The sequence below is a fragment of the Lepidothrix coronata genome, unplaced genomic scaffold, assembly GCF_001604755.1.
Source record: "Lepidothrix coronata isolate B3197 unplaced genomic scaffold, Lepidothrix_coronata-1.0 Scaffold30, whole genome shotgun sequence".
Lineage (NCBI taxonomy): Eukaryota > Metazoa > Chordata > Aves > Passeriformes > Pipridae > Lepidothrix > Lepidothrix coronata.
Window position 1 is genome coordinate 2,478,898 of NW_016690210.1, and position 7,444 is coordinate 2,486,341.

Genomic DNA, 7,444 nt, shown 5'->3' on the forward strand with positions numbered 1-7,444 from the left:
TATGCAACTGCCTTTATTGGCCTGCAAAGCTCTAGTTTAAAATTGGGCAGCGCTTTGCTGCTAGGATTCCTGCAGGAAAGCCTTTGCAGCATTCCATTCCTCCAGCAGTCATTAGTGCTGTCACGTCTCGTCTGAGCACAGTCAGGAATAGTTCAGAGGCATTTGCTCAACGGCCAGCATTATCCTCAAGCTTAAATCACTCATGTCTCCAATTTTAGTGGGCATGTTGGAAAGAAAGAAGTGGTTATGGAGAGTGGCCACATGCCCACGGAGCCCCCGAGGCTGCAGGGAGCTGCTGGGGTCCATCACAGGGCGCAGGGCCAAGGCCTGAGCTGGCACAAGGAGATGTCTCCAGCAGCTCCAGCACAGTCCCAAGCACTGCTGAGGTCTCCATGGGTCCTCATCCCCTGGCACTGCTCTCTCCAGCCCCTCCTGGAAATACTGATTCCATTTGCATTTGCCTTTCCTCGTGGCTCACAGCCATCCTATGGCTGAGCGATCTATCTCTGCTCCTTTGTGGATAAGCTGCCAGGATACAGCAGAAATTCCTCCTTGCTGTGTCCAAGTACATGGCACTGCATTTTTTACTGCTAAATTACCTCCCATTTGTCTCAGTCTCACCCTTAAGGGCAACCAGCTCCTCCTACGCACTATTCCAACCCTTATCAGTACCAGCAGTGACTCCCAACTTCACGTCATTCCTGCCTTCTCCACTAGGGTCATTTAGAGAAAATAAGGATTAAGATAGTGTCCAAGACAGCTCCTCGATGAACTCCACCGGGAGCTCACTGCCAGATTTTAATTCCCTTTTCTACACGGCCTTTTTTCTACTCATTGGCTGGGTCTTGACCCAGACTAAATTTCTTTCAGGGATGCCCCATCTTAATGAGCACATCCCTGCCTGGCAACAAGGAATCAGGCAGACCTGGTCTCCCCTCTGTCCTGACTCGAGCAAGGCAGGTACAGACTATACAGCTGGGAAACTTATCCTTTCCTTTGTTCCATTTATCATGCACTGCCTTGTCTCCTTCCTGCAGAGTTTGCCCTCATACCTTTATCCTGCAGGGGCCAGATGAACTGGTGTATGGCTACTCCCACCATGTTCCACCAATCCCTTTGCCTTCCCTGTTCCCAGCTATGATGTCAACTCTTCTCCTGTCCCCTTCCACAGGCACTGGCCTGGTGGCTTCACAAAAAGCCATAATTATCAGCCTTGCAGTTCCAAATGGTTGTTCCTCCTGCACACCAGGTTGGAGATATCCTTGTCCCCTAGATTTGATGTGCTCCTTATCTCCACTTCTCTCAGCTCACAAATCCCAGGCATTTGCTTCCATTTCCTTTTACCCCAAACTTTTTGCTGACAAAAAGTTCGTGTTGGAGTGACAAAGTATTTGGTTCATGCTGAGCCAATGCCTAAAGTACCTGAGCTAAGCCACATATTTTTGTGTATTTCCTCCTGCCACGTTCTTCTTTTCTTTACTGCTCTCCCTTTTGCTCTCTGTTGGTCCCCTCTGCATTTTTAATGTTACCACTGTTAAAGTTTTATAAGCTCGGGCTGGAATTTTTATGGGTGTAATATTCTTACAGTTCAGAATGTTTTTGAAATATTATATTTATTTTTTCCCCCCACACTTAGTACTCCTTCAGACGGCACAACGGAGGTGGCTTTAAAACTTTAAGCAAGGTTAAAAATCTGCCTTCATTCTCTTCCCCATTTTGGAGCTCTGAAACTTTTTTATGACAGACTTTGCTTGTGTATCCGAGTGCAAAGAAGGTAGGGAAACAGAGGAAAAGCAATAGATGACTAATACTGCTGGGAAATGAACTCTGTGCTATCCATTTCAGCTATTTTGGCCCTCCTGAACTTGTTTGGGAGTTACTTAGAGCCAGTTGCTCTATCTTGTTACGCTGTGGGAAGCTGAGAGACAGAGTTTCTTCAAGCTCTGAGCTGGATAAGTCACTAAGGTGACTTTCAATTGCAGCCTGGGAAAAATCAACCACACCAAGTACAGTGCACAGACTCTACAGCAAAAGAGGTGGGTGCTGGCAGAGGTGGGTGGATGAGGGTTGTGCTAAAATTTGTGCTTCCAACTCCTTTTACCCTCATAAAACATGCCTCCAAGCCACTTGCTTGAGAGAAGGATGGAGTGTGATCCCCCTTAAAAACCCCATCTTTTTGGTTCTCATCACATTGCCCCCAAGAGGACTCTGATCTTGTAAAAAAAGAAACACAGTGGTGAAGATTTTTGCTCTTATGAATTGTATCTTTCTATCTTCTAATATATATTTCCTCTGCAGAGCAGATCATACATCAGTCATCGGGGTGCATGGATGAGAATTTGTGGGCTGTGAGGGAACACCCCTGAGGTGTCCAAGGACTGACGTTAGAGACAGTAAATACATGGCAATCTCTTTCTGCCTGTTTTGAAGGAAGCAATCACAGCACTTTTTCAGCACACCTGTGTTCTCTCACCAAACAAATCCTTTCTTCGCTATTGAGTCACCTCAAATCCTGTGCCCTAAAGGGGCCCCCACATTGTGAAAGTCCATTTTCCTTGTCCTGAACCATTTCCAGCCAGCCTGAGGTGCTCAGCTGTGAAAAAATTTCAACAGTGGTTTCTTCCTAGAACACTAGCACAGCTTCCTAAAGCACCCTGTTAGTAATTACCAAGTTAGCTTGCAGCAGATCTGGGTGATGGGTGGTGTTATTCCAGAAAATCAGATACAGTGAGTTATGTGACCAGCACAAGGTCATGCAGAAGGACTGTAGCAGAGCAGTACTTCCCTCCCCACGCTAATTCTGAGTCTTTGTCTAGTCAATATAACAAAATGTAATCAGCCACTGCCTAAACATTTATCTCTGGGCAGATTTAGATACCCTCAGGATTGGCTGACACTCCTGTGGAGCACCAATTCTCCACCTCCTTGTGGAGGTGCACGTTCCTGGCAGCACGTGGGTTAAAACTGCATATAAAAAAACATTCAGTTATAAAGAGGGGAAAGACAATTACTCTGACTTCCAGTTTTCAGTCGTGTCTACTTCAGTTTCACGTCAGGGAGTTGCCCCAGCAATTAAACCTTGACTCAGGCACCACATGGCACCATGACACATGCTTCCCACACTGCCTTCCCGTGAATACACCTTTCAGAGCCTTTTACAACACAGAGCACAAGCTGGTGTCGTTTGCTACCACGAAACACCAGCAAAGCTACTTTTTAATCCCTGTTTTTCTGTGATATTATATGTATCTGAATGTTTGCTGCATGTGTATCAACAGGAGCAAGCTGCTGTGCATGGGCAGACAGCAAGAGGCCTCATGTTGGCTGTGATTCAACCAGTCTCTGTGCTCTCTGAAGAGGCAAAACACCTCTCTGGAATGGCATGGTTGTGGTAGGATTGAGGGCAGGGCCGTGATCCCTTGACCACGTCTCCCTCCAGCCTTACTTGCTTGTGGACATGGAATGGTGACGAATGCAGGGGATGCTCCCTGTCCCCCCGTGGAGATCAGATTAACACAAATGCAAGGCAGAGATGCACAGAAAGAGTCTGTATCTCTACAGCCATAGATCTGGTGGAAATAACTTTCTTTTGATCTGGTCCACCTGGAGAGTTCCATGTCTCTCTTGGTGCTTTGACGGTTGGTGCCATTCAGGGCACAGAGGGGACAGGGCTTCTCAGGACCTGTGCAGCTTTTGGGCTTGTGACAGACACCTCCTGTCTCCCCAGGACTACCCACAAACTCATGGCTATTGCTTAAGCTACCCTTGCTTCCCAGGGCTTTTCTTGCCCTCTCGGGGCACTTGATTTGCCCGAGGGAGAAAAAGCACATTTCATTGGGAGAAACATTTGATGAGTAGGTCCATTCATTTCCAGGGAATTAGCACCAGTTAAACCAATCATCAGACAACCAGGCATGGATTTAAAGCCTACAGGGATACATTTACAGCAGCCAGTAGTCTACAAACACAGCTACAGCTTCCATTCATATGGTGATAGTAATGTAGTTTATGCACAGGATTTGGTAGACAGTGGCTGTTTGTTACACTGGCCTGCACCACAGACAATGTTTGTGAAAAAGCTTTGTGCCTCCTAAGTAGCTGGAGAAAGACTGTGAAGCCTTGGAAATGTTTCCAGGCTTTCCTGGGCTGGCTGTCCAATCTCAAATCTCATTCTGTCCACCTTTTGCCAGGGATACCCAGTGACTGCATCCCACCTGCATTTGCAATTCACGTCTGGCAGAGAGGATGCTTCAGCTGTGCCAGCGGGGTCCCTTTTAGCACAAGTGTGTCCCACATCAGACACTTGGGTGTCCCTTGGTTCTGGCATCCAATTGTTGGGTAGACTGATGCAGCCATTCTGTCCTCACCAGTGACAGCAAGATAGGTCAGTGCTACCTCTCACAGCCAGGATAAACTGCAGTCCTTTTCCTGATGGTGACTAGCTCCAGCAGCACAGATTTGCTGCTTTCCTTATGTCCAGCCCCTTGTGCTTTTCCAGAGGAAACCGAGACAGGAGGCTTTTTCTCTGTGTCTGTAACTGGCTTCCAGCTTGGCAGGGGATGAGACAAGGTCTGATTTCCTATTTATCTGAGCCCAGATGGGTTCTCTCAGTCGCACAGAGTTGGACAGGAAAGTGTTGTTGCACATCTGTAGCCCACAAGTCACACAGTGGAAGGATCAGGTGTGGGGCTGGGAGTCATGACATGGATTCAGACTTTGCTGGCATGGCCCCCTGTGAGGACCAGGGGATGAAATGTGCCTTATTTCTGGCTGTGCTTGTCGGCACATTGTGGGGACACCCCTGCTTTGGAGGTTGATACTGGAGGAGCTCTCAGCCAAGGACTTTTTGGGTCCTCCCCCCTGCCCCATGAGAAGCACTGGAGGGCCCTCCTGGCCCACCACCAAGCACAAAGGCCACAGGGCAAGGCTAGAAAACCAACTTTTCCCTCCTCCAGCCCTGAGCAGGTGCAGCCTGTGCAACGTGAGTGGGATTGTCCCTGGATTAGATCAAGGGCCAAACCCTGAATCCCCTGGCTCTGGATGGGCTCCCACGGCTTTCACCAGGGCTTTACTCTGGCTCTTCTCACCCTTGAGATCTCGTGGCTTCCAGCCAGGCACTGCTGCACAGCCTCAGGCAGCACTCAGCATCCCCAAAATCACGGCAGCCAGCTGGAGCCGAGAGACCTGCGTCTGATGGCTCCGTCTCCTTACGCAAGCTCGCAGAACTTCGCTCCTTTTAGGAGCAGGATGATAAGCTCTGCTTATCTAACACAGGACTGGGAGCAGGACAGCCTGCGGTCTGGCCAGGTCTCAGCTGCCCTTGGGATCCTCGTGGGGATCCTGCCAGGGGCTGATAAATGCCAGCAAAAGGATGTCAGGCTCTAGCAGTCGCCTCCAGGTTTGTTTATTCCTCCGATTTCCACAGGGGCACACAAAGAGTTCCACACGCAATCCGCACAGAGCGCTCTTTATAAAAATAAATAAAAAGGGCCCTTGCTGCTCGAAATCAGCTTCCCTCCAGGTCTATTTTAGCCCATTGCCTTAGCAGCAGCTCCTTCAGAAGCTGGGGCTCTGCTGATGAGAGTTAGTCACTTCTGTCCCCCAGCAGGCGTCTCGGTAATTTTCCCCAGCCGGTTACGTCAGTGAAGCCCTGCACCAGCAGTGCTCCCCGATTACACAAGCCCCACTCACAGATACGCTCGGGGCTGGTCCTTTTTAACCTTTAATCACCGCGGGGAGAGCTGCAATAAAAGCCTTGCTGATAAAGCCCAGCAATATATTGGTAAAAAGAAAAGCATGACATCGGCTATAGATTGTATTTGTGGGAAACTGAAAGGAGAAACAAAGGAGTTGGTAGCAGCCTGTAAAGGCTCAGCTGAAACTGCAGCACTGCCGTCTCCTGAAAAGACAGACACACTTTTCTGGTTCGTCCAGGCAAAAGCAGGGACAGAGATTTTTTTTTTTTTTTCCCCGAGGTTTCAGTTTTTTAGTCAAATGCTTTGCAGTCATGGGTTTTGCAAGATTGGGCTACCTCTGTGCTCCCAGTGAGGCACCCTAGAGCTTGCTCACAGATGGTGCAATAACTCCCAAGTTACAAGATAGGAGCCTTCAAATTATTTTGTTTAAATCCCCCTCATTTTTTTTTTGATGGATGTCCAATTTTATCTTTGTAGAAGGACTCTGGAAAGGGGAAGATGTGGGCAATTTTCTTCACCAGGACCTTCTTGAAATGTTTTTATTCACTCAGCTCCAATATCTCCTTAGTTGTCTAAGCATGTTCTTACAGAATGGTTTAGGTTGTAAGGGATCTTCAAAGATCATATAGTCCACCCCCCCTGCCACAAGCAGGGACACCCTCCACTAGACAATGGTAAATCCACAATTTCTTGGGTAAACTGTATCCAGGTGATAAAAATGCAGGGGACTGGGAAAAAGCCACTTGCCTGGATCTCCAGTCAAAAAAATTCCCCTTTTTGCCTTCTTGCCTTGCTGTCTGCCAAGTTTTTCCTCCTGCTCCTTGGCAAGCTCTGAAAAAAGATCTATTCCTGACAGCAAGGGTGCCCCTACAGACCCCTGCTTATGGGGGATCAGAATTCCGCCCTGTCCCAGTGCTAGTGGGGGCAACACGATGTCCTCTCCTCTTTCCTCCTTGTCCCACTGAGCCAAAGGGCACTGATACTTTAAAAACTTGCCCAGTGGGAGGTTTTTTTCCATGTAGCCCCACAGCAAGGCCAGTTCAAGATGAATTGGCTCATACACTGTGATTCTGTTGACTATTCAGCTCCACATCAGGCACTAAATCTGACTATAAAGAGAAATAATTGACAGACTGCTTAAGTTTTCTTGGGGCAGTAAGTAACTACAGAAACTCCCTGCCTGCCAGACACGGGTGCAGCAGAGACGTGTTCAGCTGCCAGAGAGTGTCAGCCAATACAGCAAAGTTTGCAATAGGTGCTCAGTGCAAAATGCCACGTGCTACTGTTTCCCCCGTGGGTAGCAGGATTGCTGAGGTGATGCTGGAAAAGGAAAAGAAAAAAATCTCTTATTGTCTCTAGCCGTGAACGTCACAGCTGAATAAATGTCAATATCCATATAATTGAGCTCAAGAGGTTTCTGTTAGCCACGGTGTTCTTGTTGGAGGGATAGGGAGCTGAGTCAGACAGATAAGACTGGTTTACATTTTTCAAATCATTTATAAGTCCTGGAACTCTGCAGTCCTGGGCTGAAAGAAGCTGACAGTAGATTTGTGCTCCATTGGGCAAATATTTATGCCCGAGGAAAAACCCAAGCACCTTCTTTCTGACGTTTTTAAGAAAACCAGTTACCAACATCACTGAGCAGAATAAAGAAGAGAAAGAAAAAGATAGAAGCAAAGCATTTATTGGAGATGGCATTAATACTTTAAGTGACTCAAAGTGGTCAGGGTTTCTCATCTGCCAAATGA

The 7,444-nt window shown here is 47.8% G+C and overlaps 1 long non-coding RNA gene across 1 annotated transcript; it reads left to right on the forward strand.

Moving 5' to 3' along the window:
- Positions 1 to 1,157: 1,157 nt before the first annotated feature.
- LOC108495297 lies at positions 1,158 to 3,522 on the forward strand. The gene is made up of 3 exons (XR_001874059.1): positions 1,158 to 1,249; positions 1,846 to 2,036; positions 3,279 to 3,522. It is a non-coding gene; the product is annotated as an uncharacterized LOC108495297 (long non-coding RNA).
- Positions 3,523 to 7,444: the final 3,922 nt, after the last annotated feature.